The following is a 26,430-nucleotide window of genomic DNA, read 5'->3' as shown; positions in this document are numbered from 1 at the left end:
GTCTTGATTTTGGCAGTTTCACCAGAAGAGGGTTGCTGGCAGGTCTTGTGTGACCTGTAGGAATATTCTATGCTTTTTTATTTTTATAAAATGTTTTTTCTGATGTGTGTTCGTGTATATATGGATATATACATCTCATTCATTGTACTACAGTAGATACGTCCTGAACTTTTTTTTTTTTTTGTATACTGAATCGAGGCTCGTGAAAGCTAAATTGTGAGTATCTCGTTAGTTGAATATTTTGAATCTGATTGTGGAATCAGTTCTGCCACGTTTTTGGACATAGGATGTTCATGGACACTTATAACATTCATTTCTGTGGAGGTTTTCACCTTTCCCCTTGGTTTCAGCAAGGTGATAAAGTAGGTAATGACAACACAACTTTCAGAGGTGTTTTAATACATAATGACTGTTTACACTGTGATATTTCATATACTTATAGCAAGCAAAACTTCATGAGAAACATTTATACTTGTAGAACAGCACAAGTAAATACCTCTTAAAACAGAAATCAATTTTTAAACTCAAATGATCAGGATATTCAAAACATAATTCAAGAAGTGTCTTTGTGGGTTTGTGTGTTTATTTGGCTTTTGTGGACTCTTGATGGAATGAGTTGATAACTGGTGGTTGTACAAGGGGTGTGTGTCAAAAGGTTTTAGATGGATTAAAATAAAACTTCATAGCTCGTGATTCAGGGTTGTGGGATGACTTAATTCTCTGTAAATATGTATGACATAGCACAACTATCAGGATTGTACAAGTTGTACTGAAACATCCCAACTGTGGGTGAATTAACCCAACTGCCCAAGAAATGGTTCTTTGCTCATGCCATAAACTTTACAAACTTCAACATACATTATTGATTGATGCAACAAACTTCTTTCTACAGAAATCAGAAACACAGAGAAATAGTTGAACAGATGTTTAGAAACTTTTGTGAATAAAACTATAATTTGTCATGACACAGCAACTGTTGACAACATAACTCAAATCCAGGACAGTGTAACTATAACACGGCCATGTTCCTCCACCAAGTGAAAATGCACAAGTTTCTGGTGTGAAGATTTAGAGCACGACGCTGACGTTATCAACACCAGATTTGGTAATCTGCAGGTCAAAAGATATGAAACAACAAATAAGCAAATGCTATTATTACATGCTGTCATTGATTTATAAAGCTTGGTGTTCGCTTACTGGTTAAGGCAACTGGCTTAAAATATTGGGGTCCTGAATTTGAGCCCCTGTTGTGCTGTACATAACACCAGGTGGATGGACACAGCCTGACATCCTTCTGAGGTGAGGAAAATGAGTACCAGCTCTGGGAAAATAGCTATTCGAGTATCCTGTGTTCGAGTGGCCACGCGTCCTGCGTTGTGCCCATAGCCAATGAAACTTCATTGGCAGCTCTATGCGCGTCATAGCGTGAGAGCAATGTCCTTTTTTTTCTTTCTTTTTTGTATACAACATCGAGGCTCGTGTAAGAGCCAACATTAATGACAAATAAACAAACGGACACATAAGACAAAATAAAGGGAGCGGGAGACCAGATGGGGAGATGGGGAAGCACACAGGTACAACATTTGAGAGCAGGGACATCGGGAGATCTGTGGGAGGGAGAGGGCTTGAGGGGAGGAGGCGTGGGAAGGGCGGTGGGGGGACGAGGGAGGTAAAAAAAACACGGAGTAAAAAAACCAAACGAAAAAAAAAACACATGGACACAGCTCGGACCTCCAGGAAAGAAGTCGGTATTTCAAAAAAAGGGGATCTGGGGTGAATTAGCGGGGGTAGAAAAGATCAAGGTTTTGGGTGGGGGAAGATAAGAGATGGTGGTAAACAGCTGTTTTAAAGACCTGGAGGGAGGAGTGGGATTGAAGAGAGTGAGGGAGTTTGTTCCAGAGGCGGGAGAAAAGAGGAATGAAAGAGTGAAGGTGAGCAGAGAGCCGAGATTTCGGCAGTTTAACCATCAGAGGGTGGCTGGCAGATCTTGTGCGACCTGTAGGAATATTTGGGGGACAGAGCACAGAGAGAGCTGGGGGAGCAAGGCCGGAGAGGAGTCGGTAGAAGACAGAAAGACCACCTACCTGCCTGCGGTGAGTGAGTGAAAGGCCCTCAGAGATAGCTTCATCGCGGGAGATTCCAATGATTCTGAAAGCTTTGGATTCAACAGCGTGAAGCCGAGCCAGGTGTGAGGCAGGAGCACCAGCCCATAGGGGAGAACAGTATTCCATTGAGCTGCGGATGAAAGCCTTGTATGTGGTGAGGAGCTCAGGTGTGCCTAGGAAGGACTTCGCACGACGGAGGATGCCCAGTCGGTGACTGGCTTTGGAGGCCAGCTTGGAAATGTGGTTTTCCCAAGAAAGATCATGGCAGATGGTGAGACCCAAAAGCTTGAGCGACAGAACTTCTTGGAGAGGATTGTTGAGAAAGTAGATGGGAGGGTTGTCCAGTCGATCTTTTCGGAGAGACATAGTAAGAGTGTGAGATTTGTCAGGATTGTAAGACATGTTCCACATGTTTGACCAGTCTGTGATTTTGTCCAGGTCTTCAGAGAGTGAGGAGGCTGCAGACTGCCGATCTGAGGGAAGAGGAATGGAGCGGCAGAGAGTGGAGTCATCAGCAAAGAGATACAGAGGATTTTCCAGAGAGTCGGAGAGATCATTGATAAAGACCAGAAAAAGCACAGGGCCCAGCACACTGCCTTGGGGAACTCCAGCCTGAACGGGAAGACTCCAACAAATCTTCTGCCAAACAGGCGAAAAAGGCTCCCATCAAGGTGATCACTCCAGCAATGGTGGCAACTCTGGACAGAGTAAATCTCTCAGATCGGCGTGCTATGTTTGTGGCCAGTGCTTTTGCACAATCTCTTGGTCATACCATTGAAGACATTTCTCTGTCACACAGTGGAATTCGTCGTGCTCGAATTCGTGGAAGGGAAATAATGGCCACTGAAGAAAAGGCAAATTTCTCATGTAATAGCCCACTCCTACTACACTGGGGTGGGAAACTGCTCCCTGATTATACTGGCAATCACAAAGAATCTGTTGATCAGGTAGCGATACTTGTAACTGGTATGAATACTGAGAAGTTGCTTGGAGTCCCAAAAATTCCCCAAAGCACTGGTGTAGCACAAGCAAATGCATGCATACAACTTATTGAGGAGTGGAATGTCAAACAGTTGGTGAAAGGCGTAGCGTTTGACACCACTGCATCCAACACAGGGCTGAGAAACGGAGCATGTATCCTCATTGAAGCAGCTTTGGAGGTCAATTTGGAGGTCAATGGAGGAATTTGGAGGTTTTATTCATTAAAATTTGTCAATATTTTGAGCAACCTCTAAATATTGTCCAATCAAGCTCAAGTTTTCACCACAAACTACTTTCTTCAATAGGAACAGGGGCAGGCTTGTGGAGAAATGAAAATCCAATCCTCAAATTTTTGGACCACCCTAACCTACAGGTTACAAATTGCAGTTGAATTGGTCATATTGAGATGAGAAAGAAGCCATTCAAGAATGTTTCATGCTCTGCAGCTCGTTGGTTTGCAACTGTTTCAAAGTTAATATTATGAAGCTTTTTGCTGCTACTGCTGTGAAAATAAAATACAATGTTGAACTGTGGTTGTGACCAAGGACACCGGAAACATCATCATCATCAATGGACTCTTTATGGAGCATCAGGACTGCCAAAGTACTTTTAGGGAGGGTTCAGCTGGATGGTTTGCTTTTGACTTTTGACTTTTGACTTGTAAAGTATCTCGACAAACTACGATCAATTGTCGTACGCGTTTATTCACTCTGCCGTTCAAGGCCCGATTCACAGCAGCGCCATCCGAGCTCTGGCGTAGGGATACAACCCGGTCCCGGTGTAGGGATACAACGGTGAACATTTGCACTGCATACATGACATCCTCCCCTTTAAGTCCAAAATTACCAAGAGCAATACGTGCTAGATTTCCAGAATTGACATTTCAAAAGCAACATTTCCAAAACATGTGAAAATATGTGTGCAAACGGTTATGAGAATAATGAAAATACGTGAAAATAGAACATGTGTCAACGTGAAAAAAAACATCTTCAAAGATTCAACCGGTCGGGTGCTTTTCTCTCACGCATTGAGCGTCGCGGTGTACCAGTGGATACAGAGTCCGAGGTGATTCCTTTGGGTCGCGGTGTACCAGTGGATACAGAGTCCGAGGTGATTCCTTTGGTCTCCACGAAGGGTGTAGCGTTTGCAGAGGTTTTCGGGGCATCCGAGCCGGCTGGAGCGGCCACGACGATCTCCGGCAGTGGCGGGTCGAACTGTTGTCCTGACTGTGACGATGCTACAGGCTCCATCGACTCACAGTGACGGTAGGTTATGTGGTCCTGATGTCGACGAATTTCGCGGCCGCCCTGCAGGCGAATCACACTGGACAGTGGACCTGGCTTCTCGATGATGTCCCCCGGTAGCCACGTCGCACCTGCACCAAAATTTCGGGCAAACACTGGATCTCCAATGTTGATACATCGACTGTTGGACGTCTTATCATGCACCATCTTTTGATTAAGCTGGCTCTGATAAACATTTGATGATATGTCTGGTTTGAGATTGTCAAGTGTCGATCTCAAGTGTCGTTTCATCAATAACTCAGACGGAGCTGCACCGGTTGTTGATTGTGGCGTGATGCGGTATTTGAACAGGAGACGAGACAGCTTTGTTTCCAGGGTTCCCTCCTGAAGTTTCTGCAATCCGGATTTGATGATTTCCATGGATCGTTCGACCAAGCCATTTGAAGCCTGGTGATGTGGGCTGACAAACTTATGTTTGATGCCGTTCCGACGTGTGAACTTGGCAAACTCGGTACTGGAAAAACACGAACCGTTATCACTCACGATCATCCTGGGCAGACCATGAGTGGCGAAACAGCGTCTGAGTCTTTCGATGACAATGGCTGACGTAGTACCACGCGTCACATAGGCATCAATCCATTTTGTGTGCGCGTCCGTAATTATTAGAATCATGCTGCCGTTAATAGGCCCGGCATAATCGAGATGTAGGCGATGCCATGGTTCGCTGGGCCATTCCCAGGGATGCAGTGGCGCTTTCGCAGGTGTATTCCGGGTGCACTGGCAGGGGTAACAATGTCGAACATGATGTTCGATATCAGCATCAAGATTCGGCCACCACACATAGTTTCTGGCGAGTGACTTCATCTTCACAATCCCGGGGTGACAGTCATGGATTTCATCCATGACCCTGGAATGCAGCTTTTTCGGGATCATGACACGACATCCCCAGAGTAGGCAACCATTTTCCACGCTGAGTTCGTTTTTACGTGCTTTAAAAGCCGCAAAATCTGGGTCACCCTCAGGTAGCAAATGCCATCCAAGCTGTACAGCCTGGACAGTTCTGGACAGAACGGGGTCTCGTCGAGTATGAGTGCGGATCTGGCCGGAATCGACAGCACAATCTTCCAGATGATCCATCAGTGCGATAATGGATCCTGGTGTAGGCGAATCATCAACGGATTCTGGAAGGGGTAACCGACTCATGGCATCTGCATTTGTGATAGACGAACCGGGCTTATAACATATGGTGTAGTCATAAGCAGCGAGAAACAGGGACCAGCGGATGATCCTGGGCGGTAGTGTGTCAGATGTCGCCTTAGTTGGACCAAACAGACTGATCAGCGGCTTGTGATCAGTGCGAATCGTGAAATGATGTCCAAGAAGGTACTGGCGAAATTTGCCGACGCCGAAAACGATTCCCAATCCTTCCTTGTCAAGTTGGGAATAGTTTTTCTCTGCCGGGGACAACGTTCTGGATGCAAATGCAACCGGTCTTTCGTACCATCAGGCATCACGTGTGATAATACACTCCCCACTCCATACCGACAGGCATCGCATGTCAGCACAAGATCCTTCTCTGGATCAAAATGAACGAGAACATTGGACGATTTGAGCAGATCCTTAGAGGTCTGGAATGCTGATTGTTCAGTAGACCCCCAGCTCCAGGAGACTCCTTTCCTCAAAAGCCGATAAAGGGGGCCCAAAACGTCGGTCACATTCGGGATGTAACGACCATAGAACTGAAGCAAACCGAGGTATGACTTTAATTCGGTCACATCTCGTGGAGAAGGAGCATCCTTGATAGCTCGGACTTTCTCATCTGTCAGGTGTAGACCCTCGGCATCAATCGTATGACCCAGGTATGTGACTGATGGCACCATAAACTTGCACTTGTCTCGATGCAAACGTAGGCCGGAGTCCGAAATCTTCTTCAGAACTCTCTCCAGGTTCTGTAGATGTTCCGCGTCCGTACGACCAGTAACCAGAATATTGTAACGAATGTGGAAACGTTACAATGTGAACGTTACAAAAGTACGGTAACACCCTGTTAATGTAAATAATGGTCGCAGTCGGCGTCCTAGTTAATTGCATGAAACTTACACGCAGGTCACGATATATCTTTTAAATAGTGTATTTCCTTATTCCATGTAGGCTAAATATGTGTTTTCCCACTAGATTGACTTTGCATTGTATCAAACAAAATAAGCGTAGGCCCTTCCAATTTCCCCAAAACCTCCCTTCCAATTGCCTTCCGCATTTTGGCCGGTTTTCTTCAAACCACCATTGGCCACGAGGTAGGGTTGGGGAAGAAAGGCGTGTCTCCACCTCGTCATAAGAGGGAAGGAGTGAACCAGCCCTAACAGCCAATCAACACTGCGGTGAGTGACCCGGTAGGCGTGCCCTCGGAGTCGGCGGCTTGATTTCGCTCGAGGTGATAAAAGCGACTGTAAGGGACTGCTTTACCAGATGGCCTTGGGAGATGAGCAAAGAGACTGCACCAAGAGGCGGTGAGATGCGAAACGCTCCAAGCCAAAGAGGAGAGGTACTCGGCAAGGAAACCAGCTTTGGAGAGACGCGCTGAAAGGAGGGAGACGGCTCCACCCCAAAGAAGAGGAGCAGGTGTGCCGAACCAGCGCGTGACGTCTACCGCGGTGGATACACAACGGAGGGTTTCCCGCCAAAACCGCGAGGAATTGCGAACTGCGGCCTCCCGACCTTGCCTCCCTCTCAAGCAATCAATCTCAAGCCCTACCTGCCTGCAATATCCCCTGTGTAAGTGTGAACGTCCTGTCCTACTCGTTTGTCTTGGGGCTAAGTAAAAATGAATAGTGTAAGTTAACGATTCGCTGTGTTACTGCTTCTTCCATCCATTGCTTGTGTGTGTATAATAAAATCTGTTCTTCCTCCGTATTCTTCTTCTTCTTCTTTTTCATTCTCTTTCGGTCGCTTTAGAGATTTCCCGATTGAATATCTGTGGGGCGATCTGGTCAACGTCGGGTGGAATCGGGTTTTAATCGGGGAGTAACTGTTCGGACGCGGTTAAATACACCACCGCTCGGTCAATATAACATTTAAAAGCCGCGTCTGTAACATTTGGTGTCGAGGAGTTGGATTCGGACCTGGGACTAAATTTATTAGGCCCAAATTTTGGAACACCAATTGTACCATTAGGGTAACAATTGGTGTTGGGGAAGTGGAATTCGATCCGGAGCGCGTTTCACGCGCTCGAAATTATAACGGCGAAATTTGATTTTGTTTTATAAAGCAAAACCCGAATTTTGAGATCGCGCCATGGACAATCAAGGCGATCGGATGTCGGTGGGAGAGATAGACAGGGTGGAATCGACCCAGGACCTCGGGGAAATGTATGTGGAGGATAGGGAGGAGGAGAAAAATAGCAATGTGGTTGCGGAAGTATCAGACGCGCAAAGTGGCGTCCTCACGCACGTGGGTGAAGCGGCACCAAATTTTGCCGCGACCGTGGCAGCGCCCCTGGTGGATTCAAACCTTTTTATGTTGCAAATGAGGGCCCTTATGGAACGAATGGGAGACCAAATTGTGGGAATGAGGGCTGATAGTGAGCGGTTGGGAAACCAAATGGGGGTAATGGGAAACCAAATGGGGGTAATGAGGGACGAAGCGAGGGGTACCGGTGAGAAGTTAGACAATAATTTTGAGGGGTTAGACAACGGGATAAAAGAGGTAAAGAATGGGTTAACGGGGGTGGAAAACAGAATGGCTGCCCAGGAGAATCAGTTAGAGGGGGTAAAAAATGGGTTAATGGGGTTAGAAAATAGGATGGAGGACAAATTGCGGGAAATAGGGGAACAATCTGCCAGGGAAATCAAACAAATGGGAGAGCAAATAGAGGAGGTGAAAATCGGGGTAGAAACCAAACTGGATGCTCAGAGGGATGAATTGGGACAGATGAGGGTGGCATCTACAAAATAGATGGAGGAAATACGACGAGGGGTAAGTGAGGAGGTTTCGGGGCTACGCGAGGAGGTAAAGCGAGGGGAGATGCGTATGGAGAAAGAGGTGAGAAATAATACGGCTAAGTTACAAGGGGGAATAGAAGATCTGACGGAGGAGGTGGAACAGCTGACAGAGGGACAAACGAAACTAGTGGAGCAGGTTCAAAAGAACACTGCGGTACTAGGAGGGTTAAAGGCGACACAAAAAGAAATTAAAAACGAATTAATAGCGACACAGAGGCAATGTCAGATGGTACGTGAGGAACTGACAATGAGGGTGGACGAGGTGACAGAGATAATGGAGACAAAGGACCGAGAGGTGAGGACGCACATCGAAACGGTTAAGGTAGCCTTAGAGGACGAACTTGAGGAGACGCACCGAGAAATAAAAGAGGTTAAACAAAAATTAGAGGAAGTGGAAGAAGAGGTGAGTGAAATTAAGAAGAGACGGAGGGAAACTAAGAGAGAAATAAAGGAGGAGATAGCGGAATATGTGCAAGGTCGGTGCTCAACTCATAATGTGATGCTCACTAACCAAATAAAGAGTTTGCAGGTGGCAAAGGAGGTGCGGAGACGAAGTACGTAGGTGAGTGGCAATGTATATGATGTGAGGAAAGCTTCAGTCGGCTTGGGGATTGGTTTGGATCCGGGTGTTCGTGAAAGGCCGTTGGTGAAGTGTGTGACAGGTCAGGTGTGCGAAAAAAGAGGTGTGCGAGAATGTCCGACCATGGGGTGTGTGAGGAAAAAGTGCACGCCGAGGAGTGAGTGTGCCATCAAGAGTGAGTTGGTCGAAGCGCGTGTGCGAGGGGGTACATGGAAGCGTGGTGTGGTGAGTGTTACGGAGGAAGTAACGAGAGAGTGTATACCTGTGGTGAGTGTTACAGAGGATGTAACGAGAGAGTGTACACCTGTGGTGAGTGTTACAGAGGATGTAACAAGGAAGTGTACGCCTGTGGTGAGTGTTACAGAGGATGTAACGGGAGGGTGTGCGCGAGAAAGGTGTGTAACGGACGGGTGCATGAGGAAAGAGTGTGCTGTCCAGAGTAAGGGTGAGTGTGCGGTCAAGAATGGAGGTGAGAGTAGTGAGAGTGAAACGGAGCGTGAGTTGGTTATGACAGGTGAGTGAGGATGTACACCTGGAATGGAAGGATGCACACCTGGAATGGTAGAGCGTGTGTGGGAAGGCACATTTGAGTTGGTGGTGAGGCACGTGGTTGGGTGTGCGAATGAGAGCACACCTGTGATTGTCACAGAGGAGGTGACCGAGGAGGGGGCGCGAAGAGGTGTGTTGGTGAGGTGTGCGACCAACGAATGTGTGCCAAAATGTTCGGTGGTCGGGTGTGTGACCAAGTCGGCAAGCGGAATGAGTGTACCGAAGTGTGTAAGGAAAGGTACGAGGAGAATGGGAACAGCTGCATGTATGAGCAAGAAAGGTGTAGCGTATGCATGTAAGCGTCCAGGTGAAGCGTCGACGGTAACCGGTTTAGCGGTTAGGGCGACTTATAGCCGAATCGGGCCCTCGGCGCGCGTCGGGCAGCTTCGCGTGCCGCGAGGACCAGCGGGGATCCGAACCACGGCGGTTTCGAAAGAACCGCCGTACACGATCCGCGCTGTGCCTCGCTTGGAACGGCCACGTCCGGGCTCCACTAGGCAGAGCGGGCAGCTGAATAGGAAGGGTCGTCATGGCGACCACGTTGAGTTGAGAGGTGCCGGCAGGTCGAGATCAGGACATTGGATGGCTCCACGCCGAGGTGGTGCGTGGGATCTCGGCCCGGGTAAGCCCCCGCCCCTGCCCCGAATGCGGGACGCATCCAGCCGCCGGCACAAAAGAATCCGCGTTCATTGCTCGGCTGTACGAAGCCGGGCTGTAGATGTGAATTGGCGCACCGAGAGGATGTAATAAGTAGACGGGTGATGGTGAAAGTGATAGTGAATTGATACGAAATTTCGAAAAGTGGGTAGAATTGGCAGTAAATGGAAAATTTTTGAATTGGTTGGAATCTGGACGAACAAAATTGATAGTGAGAGACCCCCGATGTGGTGGGATGGCAAATCCACCATCCCTCACAGGTGGGGCAAATGCGCAATAGCTTATGGGGTGTATGGCAGTGGAAACTAGCCCGGGTGGGTTAGGATATTGATAGGGATCTAGCGAAGATGACATTAGGTAACGTTAAGTTTAGTTAGTGACTGATACCTGTAGTGGGGACGCAGGTAGATTAGTGTGGATTATAATGACGTGGGAGCGCAATAGTTTAAAGGGACGACTGGGAAGCGCAAGTTTAAGAGGGGAGTGGTTAGCTGAGATGATGCCGTGTGTGTGAAGATTGAACAGGTGAGGATTGGACAGGTGTGATTGAACAGGTGTGATTGCACAGGTGTGCAACTGAACAGGTGAATGGAGCAGTGTATGAGGGAGTAGTGGTGATTGCGTGTTGTGCTGACCAAATGGTCCAGGAAGAAAGGAGGGTGCAGGTGGCACCAGGTATGATTGCACAGGTGTGCAACGACAGGTGAATGGAGGACAGGTGTGTGGAATAAATGGTTGTATGGAATAAATGGTATGGAGTATTGGAATGGATGGTCGTGGAGTGAGAATGGTGGAAATTGTGGAGTGGAGTGGATGGTGCGAAGGTGTGAATGGGGGAAGAGTGGACCCCCATCACGGATACCCGGGGCGGGTAGTGTAAGTGTTAGGTAGAGGGTACAGGTAAATTGTGGTTGGATATTGGCATCTGTGGTGCGGGTGGCAGAATGGTATTTGGATGGGTGCATTAGTGTTGTGGAAATGGCTGGGCGTGTAGCCTGTTAGTGTGTGTAGTTGTTTGGGCGCTCCACCACTGTAAGGATGTCGGCCAGGTGAGGCCGCAGGTGGGCTCTGGGAGCCGGTAGTAGTTGTTGTGGATGGGGCCCGAGGATCCGGAGGACGGACCCGGGTAGCCCAGTGCCAGAGGGCACCATGGGGTGACAGAGCCAGGAGAGGGGCTGTCCCCAGTTAGTTAGGTTAGGGTGAGGAGCTAGGTAAGCTCGGGTGGCAACTACAGTGGTGGAGGTGTGCAGGTGGGTAGACCTGTTGGGAGAGCTAGACGTCGCAGCCCAGAAATTGTGTGAGAGCACCGGGAGATGAATCGGGGGAGTGAGACCCCAAATTGAGAAGCACCACAGTTTGGCCAATGGGAATTGGTTATTAGAACCCATAGTGTAAGTTGGCCAATGGATTGGCAGGGAAAGACCCCGGGTAGTGTAAAGTGTGTTTAAGTCATTTAGAAAATAGTTAGGATGAAGGATCTCCTCGCACCATCTGCATCCACTCACCTGAGGTGACAGGTACTCCACACCATGCCATGTTTTGATAATTTTTTATGATGCAAATGTTTGGATTGTGAGACGCATCATGACGTGGGTGTGACATTGTGCGTAATTCCATCTCTCCCTCCTTATGAGGATTGATGATGAATTGGTGATGGCAAATTTTGAAGTAAAGGGATTGTGGAGACGAATTTGGTATAGGGGAAATATGGGGAAGACGTGACAGTAGTGACGAATTTGTAAATGGGTAGATTTTTTGTACTTATGGGGTAAGGGTAGGGTAGGTGACAGGGGGGTGACGTACGGTAGGGACGAGCTTTCTCACTTCGCCCTCCGTACGCATTTCGCCTTGCATTGCCTTATTGACGTGCACCCTTGTGACCTTACCCCTCGCTCAATTGTCTTTCTTTTGTCTCCCACATGACCTGTGCGCCATTGGGTGCCGATGGGAGCGTGCGTGAGGTGGCCATTGTGCGCCCGAGATTCCCAGAACCAGCATGCATTGCGTTGATGTACCACTGTATGGACCGCTGTTCTGCGGCCAAGTACCACTTGATGGACCCCAGGTTCTGGGGCAGGGCACCTCTGTTGGAGACCGGCCATAGTGGCCAGGGAATCTTGCTTGCGGACCTCGGTAAGGTGGCACCTATGCCAAACAGGTGGACCACCCTTAGTTGGCCCCTGAGGCCCTAAATAAAAATGGACACAAGTTGTGCTTTTTATTATTTCCAACTAGGCCGCATGAAGCCAGAAGACATCGGGAAGAACATCGGCCCAGCAGAGAAAGAGAAGACCACCACCAGTTGTTTTGTTGTGTTTATTATATTATGAACCATGGTGACTGCGCACCGGATGGTGCTTTGTGGTGCTTTGTGGTGTTTGGTGCTTTTGGGTGCTTTGGTGGTATTGGTACTGGTGCATCGATGCAATGCGTGCTGTCTCCTCCCTCCCAACAGGAATTTCTTTCTCTTGTTCCCTAAAAAGAAAAAAAAACAAAAACACAGGTCCTGGGTTGCGTTGTAAATAAGAAATCACGTCATTGTAAATAATGCTCCCCACCGTAAATGTATAGTTTGAGAATAATTCCGTAATTCGGTTAGCTGTGGGCTTGAGTCTGTTAGACAGGATGCAATGCAATAGGGGGACATACTTATTTGTGTTTTAAGATTGTCACACTCAGGGTCAGGTTAATTGTAGAGGGAATTACACCTACGTGTCACACTAAGTTAAAGTTTAATAGGCCCGAGGACGGGCCTGAAGAAAGGAGGGTGCCGTGTAACGAATGTGGAAACGTTACAATGTGAACGTTACAAAAGTACGGTAACACCCTGTTAATGTAAATAATGGTCGCAGTCGGCGTCCTAGTTAATTGCATGAAACTTACACGCAGGTCACGATATATCTTTTAAATAGTGTATTTCCTTATTCCATGTAGGCTAAATATGTGTTTTCCCACTAGATTGACTTTGCATTGTATCAAACAAAATAAGCGTAGGCCCTTCCAATTTCCCCAAAACCTCCCTTCCAATTGCCTTCCGCATTTTGGCCGGTTTTCTTCAAACCACCATTGGCCACGAGGTAGGGTTGGGGAAGAAAGGCGTGTCTCCACCTCGTCATAAGAGGGAAGGAGTGAACCAGCCCTAACAGCCAATCAACACTGCGGTGAGTGACCCGGTAGGCGTGCCCTCGGAGTCGGCGGCTTGATTTCGCTCGAGGTGATAAAAGCGACTGTAAGGGACTGCTTTACCAGATGGCCTTGGGAGATGAGCAAAGAGACTGCACCAAGAGGCGGTGAGATGCGAAACGCTCCAAGCCAAAGAGGAGAGGTACTCGGCAAGGAAACCAGCTTTGGAGAGACGCGCTGAAAGGAGGGAGACGGCTCCACCCCAAAGAAGAGGAGCAGGTGTGCCGAACCAGCGCGTGACGTCTACCGCGGTGGATACACGACGGAGGGTTTCCCGCCAAAACCGCGAGGAATTGCGAACTGCGGCCTCCCGACCTTGCCTCCCTCTCAAGCAATCCATCTCAAGCCCTACCTGCCTGCAATATCCCCTGTGTAAGTGTGAACGTCCTGTCCTACTCGTTTGTCTTGGGGCTAAGTAAAAATGAATAGTGTAAGTTAACGATTCGCTGTGTTACTGCTTCTTCCATCCATTGCTTGTGTGTGTATAATAAAATCTGTTCTTCCTCTGTATTCTTCTTCTTCTTCTTTATGATTCTCTTTCGGTCGCTTTAGAGATTTCCCGATTGAATATCTGTGGGGCGATCTGGTCAACGTCGGGGGGAATCGGGTTTTAATCGGGGAGTAACTGTTCGGACGTGGTTAAATACACCACCGCTCGGTCAATATAACATTTAAAAGCCGCGTCTGTAACAATATCATCCTGGTAACAAACGACATTGCGTTCGGTGGCAAACAAACTGTCCATGACACGCTGATAAATTCCAGGTGCAGATTTCACTCCAAAACTAAGTCGGTGGTACCTGTACAACCCACGATGCGTGTTGATGGTAAGATACTGTTTCGAATTCTCGTCCAAGCAGAGCTGTAGATAGGCGGATTTGAGATCGAGTTTCGTAAAAGTCTTGCCTCCCGTGAGACGAGCATAGAGGTCTTCGCTCCTTGGGATTGGATATTTATCCAATGAAGAACACCTGTTCACGGTCATTTTATAATCTCCACATATGCGGATGGACTGGTCCGATTTTATGACCGGAACGATGGGCGCCGCCTATTCGGCATACTGGATTTGCTCGATGATCCCGAGATTTTCAAGATGATCCAGTTCCTTGTCAATCCGCTCACGCAGGGCGAAAGGGACTGGGCGAGCCCTGCAAAATATAGGATTGGCATCCCGGTCAACCCTGAGTTTAGCCGTATGTCCTTTCAAGGTTCCAAGCTCATCCTTGAAGACATCCGGGTACATATCCAGCACATTTTTGAGTGTGTATGCTGCGGTAGGAGAAACGTTGGCTGCCCGGAGTTGATGAATGCTTTCCCACTTCAGTCGAATTATGCTCAACCAGTTCCTGCCGAGTAAGGAAGGGCCCTTTCCAGGATTGACGATCAGGGGTAGGTGAAACTCACGGTTATCGTAGCCCACCGTGACGTCACATGTACCGCAGGGAACAATCTTCTCACCTGAATAGGTGGAGAGTCCATAGGTAGTAGGTTTCAGATGGGGTCGGTCAGCATCACTCCACAGGTTTGTGAAAACAGCATGGCTGATGAGCGAGACGGCCGCACCAGTGTCGACCTCCATTTGCAATGGTCGATTGTTGACGACAACATTGGCAAGAAGAGGGTCCCGCCTATGGTGAGAATCAATATGAAGCAGGTCATACGATTCTGAGTTGTCGGAAACAGAGCTCACCTGGTCAAGCTCGGGTTCCTCCGAACCGATAAACTGATGAATCTTGTCAGCAGCTTTTCCTTTTCCCGATTTGCGAGTGATGCAAGCTGGAGCAATATGGCCAGTTTTCGAACAGAAATGACAGGTGGCATCTTTGAACCGACACGTCTCCGGAGGGTGCTTTCCGTTGCACCGAAAACAGTTGTTGTGGGTTTGAGACTGCACTGGCTTCTGACGAGGAGCCTTGTTCCAACGTTTTGGCTGAACATGATCCAACCGATTCACAGCAGGGCTGGTACCAGACGAGCGAGTGGCACCGATGCTCGTAGCGTTGCGTTCAGCACTTTCCATGGAAATGGCGGTGTCTCTGGCATTTTGGAACGTCAGTCTTCTCTCAGCAAGCAGGCGTCTACGAGTGCGGTCATCGGACATGCCAACCACCAGCAAATCACGAAGCATGTCATCGATCGTGTCCCCAAACTCACACAGATGTGACAGTTTTTTGAGGTGTGCAATGAAGTCTGCGATCGACTGACCTTGCTGCTGTCTGCACATGTAAAAATTAAACCGACACAGGATGACTGAAGGAGATGGATTGCAATGTTCCTTCAAAGCGGCCTTGAGCTCTGCATACGTGAGCTCCTGGATTGTCCGAGGCCGAATCAGGTTTTTAACGAGTGTGAACGTCTCACCTCCGCAAACGGACAGGAAGACGGCCTTCATCCGGCCTTCGGTCGCGATGCCGTTCGCCTCGAAGTAGAAAGACAACCGCTCAGAATACGTGTCAAAATCCCCCTCATGAGGGTCGAATTCATCGATATGGCCGAAAGATGTCATGGTCTAGATGTTTATCCTCGTCGCCATGTAAAGTATCTCGACAAACTACGATCAATTGTCGTACGCGTTTATTCACTCTGCCGTTCAAGGCCCGATTCACAGCAGCGCCATCCGAGCTCTGGCGTAGGGATACAACCGGGTCCCGGTGTAGGGATACAACGGTGAACATTTGCACTGCATACATGACACTGTGGTTGTGACCAAGGACACCGGAAACATCATCATCATCAATGGACTCTTTATGGAGCATCAGGACTGCCAAAGTACTTTTAGGGAGGGTTCAGCTGGATGGTTTGCTTTTGACTTCCCAGTAGTCAATCACAACAGGAATTTGGAAATGATTCAAGGTGCTGGAGACATAACTCGTCTACTCTTCGTGGGAGACACTGTGGGATATTTGTTCGTCCACCAATGACCAGTACTGGCAAGTGGGTCCTCTGGCTCAACACCCTTTCGAGGGATTGTGACAATGATGTCTCAACCTGCATGGGAAATACCAGGATGACAGTTTATAGGTTTTTTTTTTTTTTTCTTTGTATACAAGGTCGAGGTTTGTGTCAGAGCTAAAAAGGCAAACTGATCACAAAAAGACAAACTGACACATAAAACATAAAACATGATAAAGGGAGCGGGAGAACAAGATGGAGAGCAGAGACATCGGGAGATCTGTGTGAGGGAGAGGGCTTGGGGGAGGAGGCACGGGAAGGGGGTGGGAGAGGTAAAAAAAAAAAAACAAACAAAAAAAAAAACACGTGGACTGCTAGGACTTCCAGGAAAGAAGTCGGTATTCCACAAAAGTGGATCTGGGGTGAATCAACGGGGGTAGAAAAGATTAAGGTTTTGGATGGGGGAAGATGAAACTTAGTTGGGTCCATATTCAAACCCGTTTCATTCCACTATAAATTTGGTTCATGAAAACTTTTAAAATGAGCACCAATTAGCCAAGTGAACAAATCACAAGTCACTGGAACTTATATGGGGAATTGGTTCAGGGGCATCTCACCATCTGTCATTTCTTTTGTTTGGATTCACTTCTGCAAAACAGGAATCTGGAGAGATTCCTCGCATATTGACCTTGTGGAAGTGTAACTCAGTGTAACTTATTAATTGGCACTGGTAACTTATTAATTAAACTGGTAACGAAGCAGATACATTTTACATGCAAACTCTGTGAAAGACGAGTTTGTAAATGAGTGTCAGGAATGCGCCCGAACATGATAATCTCTTGTCCACCTGGTCACAGCCCCTGGCTGAAGCACCCCCCTATCGTTTGGTAAACGGAACTCACAACAGGAGGGGAGTGAGCTGATACCAGGACTTGGTACATGCATGACCTCGGGGCATTAGCGGAGAGGGGATTAAGTCCAGTTTGTCCATATAAACGAGAGCAAACGTGGAGTCGACAGGACTTGCTACGAGGAGCTCTGACCAACGGGAGTGGCGGAGGAACATCAGCCGAACGAGAAGGACCATGCGAAAAGAGTTAATCTCAGCCATTGAATTATGCGGTATTATTTGGTAAATGGAATGAAGTGAATAACCAGTTAATAAACCAGACCTTTTGTAAACCTGTGTCCGGTCATTGGAGTCTTGAGTCTCTCAGCTACAAATTCCCCTACAATTTGGAGGCACCGCTGACATCAACTGGACACAAACAAGTCTTTGAAAGGTGAGTATGTCTTGTTTTGTCCAGTATGATTTACGAACTTGGGAATAGTTATGTTGTATATACATGGAGGATTTGTGTGGGACTGGCGATTGTCCATAGGTAATACAAGGATGAAACGTGTTAAATGATTCTATTTATTCGTGTTTTCCTAAATGATTTCTGTAAATACGTATTTTTGCGCTGGTCATTAAGGGTCTTACTGTGACCTGGGAGCAAACGGAGCAAGCGTGCACCTTGCGACCATTTGCTTCCAGGACGTGTAAGGCCGGTACACTCGTTTACACACCCGTACACGTATAAAGTACTTCTTTTTTTTGCACTTGTTCAAAGCACTCTACTTGCTCGGCGAGCGACAGGGAACCGGGAAAGGGAATTATATTTATATATATATATATATGTTTACCTCATTCCAATTTATGGTATTGCGACAAAAAGGCTTATATCTTTGGAACGACTGGTCGGATTTAGACAAATTAAAACTCGTTCGATCAACAAATAAATTCATGACAGACAATCCCACCTCATGCCGGTCCAGAATTACTGTGAAAGATGGCGATTGGATAAAAATTGCATACCAACACTCCCTCACTGTCCCTCATTGTCCCTCATGTCCATTCCGGCACCCTGCTTCCAGGAAACGGAACCAGTGCTGTTGTTTTTTTTGACGAAATTTGCCAGATAAATAGCATGGGTGAAACAAAACCAGTGCTGTTGTTTTTTTTGACGAAATTTGCCAGATAAATAGCATGGGTGAAACAAAACCAGTGCTGTTGTTTTTTTTGACGAAATTTGCCAGATAAATAGCATGGGTGAAACAAAACCAGTGCTGTTGTTTTTTTTGACGAAATTTGCCAGATAAATAGCATAATAATAACAATTTTGTATTATTTAGTTAACCAGTTTGTGTGAAACCTCAACCTAAATATAAAAATTGATCTGCTTGGTGTTAGTTTAAGGGCTGTTCCAAATTTATCCTGATTATGAGAGATAATTACAGGAAATGTGTACTGTTCTTGTTTGGTGATTATGAGACAAAATCAGCAGAGTGGGAATCGGCAGACAATGGAACAGCTAGCGACGAGTGTTTGTGAGTAACAACCACCCTCTGGTCGAGGCTCATAGGAGGGGTGATGCTTACTGATTCGGCACGCTTACAATAGGTGTTAATGGTGGGATGTCAGAGGTTTTGGTGTGGGTTAATGTTCACACTGTTTTGGAAAATAATGCTCGATGCAACATGATCCTAAAAAGAACCCATCCCCACATCGAAAGATCGAAAGAAGGGAAGGAATGGAAAATTTGTTAAGGTTTGAAATTAATCGGACAAGTGGGTCCCAAGGTATGGTCACCGTACTCGCAAGCCGTTCGCTTTGGCTCTGCGAATGGACCAAACCATTTCATGTAAATAGAGGGGGGGGGGGGGGTTCTGTGGTCGTTCGCTTTGGCTTTGCGAATGGACCAAACCATTGCATGTAAATAGAAGGGGGGTTCTGTGGTCGTTACTGCCACGTGGTTTCAAAGTTTTTGTTGTTGCTTGCACGCATGTTTTTTTTGCAAGCACGTACGGGCAAGCACGTACGTGCGGGCACACCCTAGTATATATAAATAGAGGTAATATTGAGTTATGGAATTAATTGCTTTCAACAATGCAAAGGGTGACAAGATATGGGATTTTAATGGGATTTTAATGGGATTGCATTGTGATTCATTGGGATTATCCATTGGGATAATCCACAACGTTTCACTATCGTTGTTGCAACGTTTTGCTCCAACGTTTTGTAAACATTTAAATGTTGGGTTTTGCTAACGTTTCCACAACGTCGCCACAACGTTTCACTTTCGTTGTTGCAACGTTTTGCTCCAACGTTTTGTGAACATTTAAATGTTGGGTTTTGCTAACGTTTCCACAACGTCGCCACAACGTTTCACTTTCGTTGTTGCAACGTTTTGCTCCAACGTTTTGTGAACATTTAAATGTTGGGTTTTGCTGACGTTTCCACAACGTCGCCACAACGTTTCACTTTCGTTGTTGCAACGTTTTGCTCCAACGTTTTGTGAACATTTAAATGTTGGGTTTTGCTAACGTTTCCACAATGTCGCCACAACGTTTCACTATCGTTGTTGCAACGTTTTGCTCCAACGTTTTGCAAACATTTAAATGTTGGGTTTTGCTAACGTTTCCACAACGTCGCCACAACGTTTCACTTTCGTTGTTGCAACGTTTTGCTCCAACGTTTTGTGAACATTTAAATGTTGGGTTTTGCTGACGTTTCCACAACGTCGCCACAACGTTTCACTTTCGTTGTTGCAACGTTTTGCTCCAACGTTTTGTGAACATTTAAATGTTGGGTTTTGCTAACGTTTCCACAACGTCGCCACAACGTTTCACTTTCGTTGTTGCAACGTTTTGCTCCAACGTTTTGTAAACATTTAAATGTTGGGTTTTGCTGACGTTTCCACAACGTCGCCACAACGTTTCACTTTCGTTGTTGCAACGTTTTGCTCCAACGTTTTGTGAACATTTAAATGTTGGGTTTTGCTAACGTTTCCACAACGTCGCCACAACGTTTCACTTTCGTTGTTGCAACGTTTTGCTCCAACGTTTTGTGAACATTTAAATGTTGGGTTTTGCTAACGTTTTCACAACGTCGCCACAACGTTTTACTTTCGTTGTTGCAACGTTTTGCTCCAACGTTTTGGGGACACTCAAATGTTAAATAAACCGGATAAGAATTCACGAGTTATTTAATTATGAGCGATTAATGAAGTACTCATTTAATTAATTACATTTCTTATTAAATTACAGTAATTACATTACAGTAATTACCTGAGGTAATTACAGTAATTACAGTTCCGGTAATTACAGTAATTACAGTAATCATCTATCTATAATTCCAGCAATCTCTGTGTGTCTGTCTGTGTGTCTGTGACCGCTGTTTCTCGACAACCACGGGTCCGATATACTTGAAACTTGCCAGGTATATTGCTGGGGACCCGAGGATGTGCCTTTTCAAGGTTTGTAATTAATCGGACAAGTACCTACCGAGCTATGTCCAAAAAACGATTCAACCAATCAGAGAGCAGCGAACGATCGCGTGTGCCGAACGTGGCGGGCACACTCTGCCTCGGATGGCACATTTGAGAGCGTATTCATTTATTTCACGTTTGCAAACTATGTTGGCGTTAAACTATGTTTTACAACTAATAAAAACGAATTTGCGTTTCATTCGCTTTCCTGCGCGTTTGTGCACGCGATGGCGATTTCTTTACCAAACTCCGGAAGCCGTTCGCTTTGGACCAAACCATTGCATGTAAATAGAGGGGGGGGATTGTCACCACTCGCAAGCCGTTCGCTTTGGACCAAACCATTTCATGTAAATAGAGGGGGGGGGGGGGATATAATTTTAGATATAGATATAGTATGGGCATGCCCTAGTTACAGTAATTGCAGTAATCTTATTACAGTAATTACATTACATTAACTCAGGCACCTTTTGAGTAAGGAAGCTTATATTTGGACATGACACTGACCAAGTGATGTGGCTGTCAAGGAAAATATTGATTTATTGATTAATCATTTAATAAATTAACTCGTTGATTTATAAATGACTTATTTAATTAAAAGTCCTCAGAGATACATCTTCGGATGAAATACTTACAGATTGGTTATGCTATGAGCCAATTGATTAAGGAAAATATTTTGTGATGGCCATATTGGCAATTTCGTGGCCATATTCGTGGCAACTCAGTTAGTGCCACTGCACCTTTAAAATGCATCCCTGCGTTCATTTTTCGATCGATTGAGTTGAAATTTTGAACAATCGGATCTGGACTGTCGCTGTTAACGACTCTAGCACGCACTCGTCCAATCAGGATGGAGCGGTATGGTCCCCGGATTATCACTGCTCGCAGTTTTTAATTAATTTACTTTTTCTCTTGGTCATATAATTTTGAAGACATGCATGTCATGATAGAGGAAATGTTTGTTCTGTTAAACGGAATAAATGTTGTTTATTTGTGTGGGTGTGTATTTTTGTGTATTTGGATATATTTTCACGACTATTTCCAGTTATCGTCCAGCAAAATGTCTGCTCGTTCTTTTTCCTTTGAGTCGTAAATTCCTGTTGAACTCTCATTAAAATGCGGAATTAAGTACGCTGTGTGATGATGGAGATCCTTGATGACGAATCAGGAATAGTGAATGAGCAAACAAATATCACGGATGGTACACCGGATAGGGAAAATGTAGATGAAACCCCTTTTGCTCAGGTGCTGTGTAGCGCTGCACAAAGATCCATATGAGCGGGGCCTGGGTGCTGTGTAATTAGTACACAAAGAGCCAATTACTAGGGTGCTGAATAAACACAAAGATCCATTTTTTGGAGCTGGTTCTCCCGGTGCTGTGATTTATTCAAAGAACCAAAATCTTGTAAGAATTAAGATATGATTTGTCGACATTATAAATACTTTAATATATGTAACGATTTTTGTAACGATCATCCTGCAAAAGGTCTGCTCGTTCTTTTTCCTTTGAGTCGTAAATTCCTGTTGAATTCTCATTAAAATGCGGAATTAAGTACGCTGTGTGATGATGGAGATCCTTGATGACGAATCAGGAATAGTGAATGAGCAAACAAATATCACGGATGCTGCGGCTGGAGCAGTGGAAGCGATTTTTGAATTGTTCAATGATTATTCGATATTGTTATGACTTATTGTCAATAGGTATACTAAGTGGCCATGAGGTAGCCTGTTGCTATGTACAGTTTTATTCTATTGTTGATTATACCACATAGCTGTGGTGATAAAGGAAATGTTCGTTTAAATAGATGATTATGATAGGACCATGACTATAAGATCATGATGATTATTATGAATGATATCATAGGGTTCAAATGGGTTCAATAGGGTTCAAATGCAGAATGCTGCATGAACTTGGGAAAGAACTTTCAAGCCCTATGGGATAAATTGGGTATTACAAGCGATGGAGTTTCAAAATTTAGCATGATTGAAGGAATTTGACAGTCCCATTTCAGGAGTTTTACGAAATTTATATTGCCAAGAGATTTTGGGTACTATTAAAAGAAAATGATGAGATATTTTTCCCAAAGAACTTTAATATCTGCCATCCATTTTGGCTGTCTCACGAATGAAGGATGAGTTGCCTTTAGTGGTTGCAAAGAAAATTTGTGGAGACCAGGCAAAATGGGGAAATATGTCAGATATGACCCTAGGACAGGACGGTGATTCATCAATTAACATGAGGTACGAACCAGAGGTGACGGTCAATGGATGGACCTGTCCTGACATCATTGGGGAAAGGGCTTATGCAAGGAGTCATCCAAAATGATTAATTTGATTTATTGATGAATATTGATGAATTAATTGAAATTGAATAATTGATTGAATTATTAATTGATTGAATCTAATTGATTGAATTTAATTGAATAAATTTAACTGAATAAATTGAATTGAATATATTGATTGTTTGATTGATGAAAATGCGGTCTCAAGAAAGAAGCTTTGATATCTTTGCGAGATATTAACAATGTGGAGACAACCTGGGAAAATTGAGCAAGGTGGTGAGTTTATATACAGATATATATGTGCGGTTACCATTGTGTGATTTCCCCGTCAACAGAGCGGACACCTGAGGATTCACCCATTTCATACTGACCCTCCGGCTCATCTGCAAATACTGATCTGTGAGATTGGATTGTGCAAAAGCCACGGCTGAGGGAGATTCTCTGGAAATCACCGTGTGAACAGGTGGAGAGACCCTTCCTGGAGGTACGAGTGAAGCTTTAGAGGAACAAACTACAACACATCCAACGCTACTTTGATAAAAGGCAGAATGGGAAATGGAGCCTGCAAGAATACACAAGGACAACCAGAGATTCCACAAAAAGGTACTTGTACACATCATATGTTTGTGTCCCAAACCCATCCCTCTCTGTACCCACCATACCCAGGCGTACCCTGCTGCTCCTGGACTCCGTGTCCTTTCCTCCTGACCTTTTCTCCTGCCTCACCCCTCCCCTCCAAATCTCCCCCATATCCCATCCCTTTCAAATCCCTCCCCTTGTCCCTTCCCTCCCAAACTCCCCCCTCACCCCTCCCCTTCAAATCTCCCCACCCTCATTGCTTCTCAATTTCCCCCCTCTCACTCCCCCTCCTCAAAGCGTCCTCCCCGCTTCTTCCCCCTTCAAACTCTCACCTCCATCTCCCCCAACCTTCTGCCTCGCTCTTCCCCCTCCTCAAATAACACCTCATTGTGGCTCACCCAATCACCATCAAACCTTTTGTCCGCCACATCCTTCCCTTTCTCCGAGCTATTCTGAAATCTCTGACACACCTTCAACAGCTCTCCCTATCTCTTCCACCTCTTCCACATCTTACCCTACCCCTCCTCCCCCCTGTTCTGTATCTGATGCTCCCCCTTCCTCTTCATTAACGGTATGGACCTCAAACATCCGGGGCCTTCGTTCAAACTTAACTGATCTCTCCATACAGGTTGCTTCTGTCAAACCAGACGTGATCTGCTTAACAGAAACTTTCCTCCTTTATGATGTCTCTGATTCCATAGTATCTCTCCCGGGCTACTCCCTCCTCCGGTATGATAGACCTGAGCCTCGTCCTGGAGGCGGGGTTGCTATCTTTATCAAAAACTCTCTTCCTCACTCGCCCTGCACTGCACTCTCTCCACCTCACCCCCAGGAATACCTCTGGCTACGGCTTCCCCTTCGCTCCCACCTCTTGTTCATATGTGTGTTGTACCGTCCACCAAACAGTGATGACTCCATCTACATCTCGCTGTCTGATGATATGGACCAACTTCTATCTACTCATCCCAACTCTCTCTTCCTCATATGTGGTGATTTCAATTGTCACCATGCCAGTTGGCTGGGTGTGGGTACCTCTCTCACCAGCCATGGCTCTTCAGCAAAGGACTTCTGCGACTCACTGGGACTGACACAATCTGTCAATTTCCCGACCCGGATCTCAGTCAACGGAACATCTTCTCTTCTGGACTTGGTTATGACTAACTTCCCTGAAAATGTCTGCTGCTCTTCTTCTGCTCCGATCGGATCATCTGATCATGTCCTTGTTAAAGTGGACATCTCTCTGACCATCCTCAGGGAGCCTGCTCAGCGTCGACGAGTCTGGCATTTCACTCAGGCCAACTGGCACGGTCTTCAAGCAGCCATCAATCATCTGGACTGGTCTCCCATCTCTACCACCTCTGACATCAACTCATCCTGGGAATTCTTCCAAAGTAAATTGCTCTCTCTCATGCACAGATTTATCCCATCTCGTCTTCAGTTGTCATATCCTTCCTCCCGTCCATGGTACACGGAATCTTGTGGTGAGGCTGTTGCCCAGAAACAACTTGCCTTCGTCTCCTGGAAAGCAAATCCAACGGAAGGAAATCTCATTTCCTTTCACAAAGCCCGAAACAAGTGTGTGTCCACCCTCAGGAGAGCCAGGAAACAATATATCTCCGTTCTCAAGACCGAACTCTCTTATCTGTCTCCCTCTTCCAAATCCTGGTGGCGTCTGGTCAAATCCGTTTCTGGTGTTTGTTCCCCCTCCATCCCCTCCCTTACCTCAAACGGCTACACAGCTGACTCCGCACGTGAAAAAGCTGAATGCCTCAACTCTGTGTTTGCCTCTAAATCTTGTGTCCCAAACCCATCCCTCTCTGTACCCACCATACCCAGTCGTACCCTGCTGCTCCTGGACTCCGTGTCCTTTCCTCCTGACAAGGTGGAAAAGTTTCTGTCAACCCTCGACTCTGATTCTGCAACTGGACCCGATGGCATCAGCCCACGGGTCCTAAAATCCTGCTCTGCTGCTCTATCTCACCCTCTCTCTGTTCTCTTCACCCTCTCTTTTGCTCAAGGTCAACTGCCATCTGCTTGGAAATCAGCCAACATCACCGCTTTGCACAAAAAAGGTGCAAAAACAGATCCTAGCAACTATAGACCAATCAGCCTTCTCCCAATTATCAGCAAAGTCATGGAATCCATCATTGCTTCGGATATGAAATCTTTCCTCTTCTCCAATGGCTTGATCTCTGATCATCAATTTGGTTTCAGAGCAGGTCACTCTACTCTGGACATGCTGCTTCTGCTGTCTCAACAATGGATGGAGGTCCTCAATGCCAAACAGGAAATTAGAGCTGTCTCCCTCGACATATCACGTGCCTTCGACACGGTCTGGCACCCCGCTCTGCTCACCAAACTCTCCTCCTTTGGTATCCATGGAAATCTCCACGCATGGCTGGCGGACTTCCTCTCTAGTCGTCATCAACGTGTGGCCCTGAATGGGTTTCTCTCATCTCCTCTTCCTGTTCAGGCTGGAGTTCCCCAAGGCAGTGTTCTGGGCCCCGTGCTTTTTCTGGTCTTCATCAATGATCTCTCTGACTCTCTCGAAAATCCTTTCTATCTCTTTGCTGATGACTCCACTCTCTGCCGCTCCATTCCTCTTCCCTCAGATCGGCAGTCTGCTGCCTCCTCACTCTCTGAAGACCTGGACAAAATCACAGACTGGTCAAACAAGTGGAACATGTCTTTCAATCCTGACAAATCTCACACTCTTACTATGTCTCTCCGAAAAGATCGACTGGACAACCCTCCCATCTACTTTCTCAACAATCCTCTCCAAGAAGTGCTGTCGCTCAGGATTTTGGGTCTCACTATCTGCCATGATCTTTCTTGGGAAAACCACATTTCCAAGCTGGCCTCCAAAGCCAGTCGCCGACTGGGCATCCTCCGTCGTGCGAAGTCCTTCCTCGGCACACCTGAGCTCCTCACCACATACAAGGCTTTCATCCGCAGCTCAATGGAATACTGTTCTCCCCTATGGGCCGGTGCTCCTGCCTCACACCTAGCTCGGCTTCACGCTGTTGAAACCAAAGCTTTCAGAATTATTGGAATCTCCCGCGGTGAAGCTATC

General features: G+C 46.4%; 1 long non-coding RNA gene across 1 annotated transcript in view; it reads right to left on the bottom strand.

Moving 5' to 3' along the window:
- Positions 1-378: 378 nt before the first annotated feature.
- The window catches only part of LOC137429175 (uncharacterized), a 40,846-nt gene continuing 14,794 nt past the window's right edge, over positions 379-26,430 (bottom strand). Inside the window, exon 4 of the long non-coding RNA XR_013623788.1 lies at positions 379-1,110. This is a non-coding gene — a long non-coding RNA (uncharacterized LOC137429175). The remainder of the gene's footprint in view (positions 1,111-26,430) is intronic.

The sequence above is a fragment of the Myxine glutinosa genome, chromosome 6 (assembly GCF_964187855.1).
Source record: "Myxine glutinosa chromosome 6, kmMyxGlut1.1, whole genome shotgun sequence".
Classification (NCBI taxonomy): Eukaryota; Metazoa; Chordata; class Myxini; order Myxiniformes; family Myxinidae; genus Myxine; species Myxine glutinosa.
Note: the sequence above shows the minus strand (reverse complement) of the source record. Positions and strands in the feature narration are given on the sequence as shown.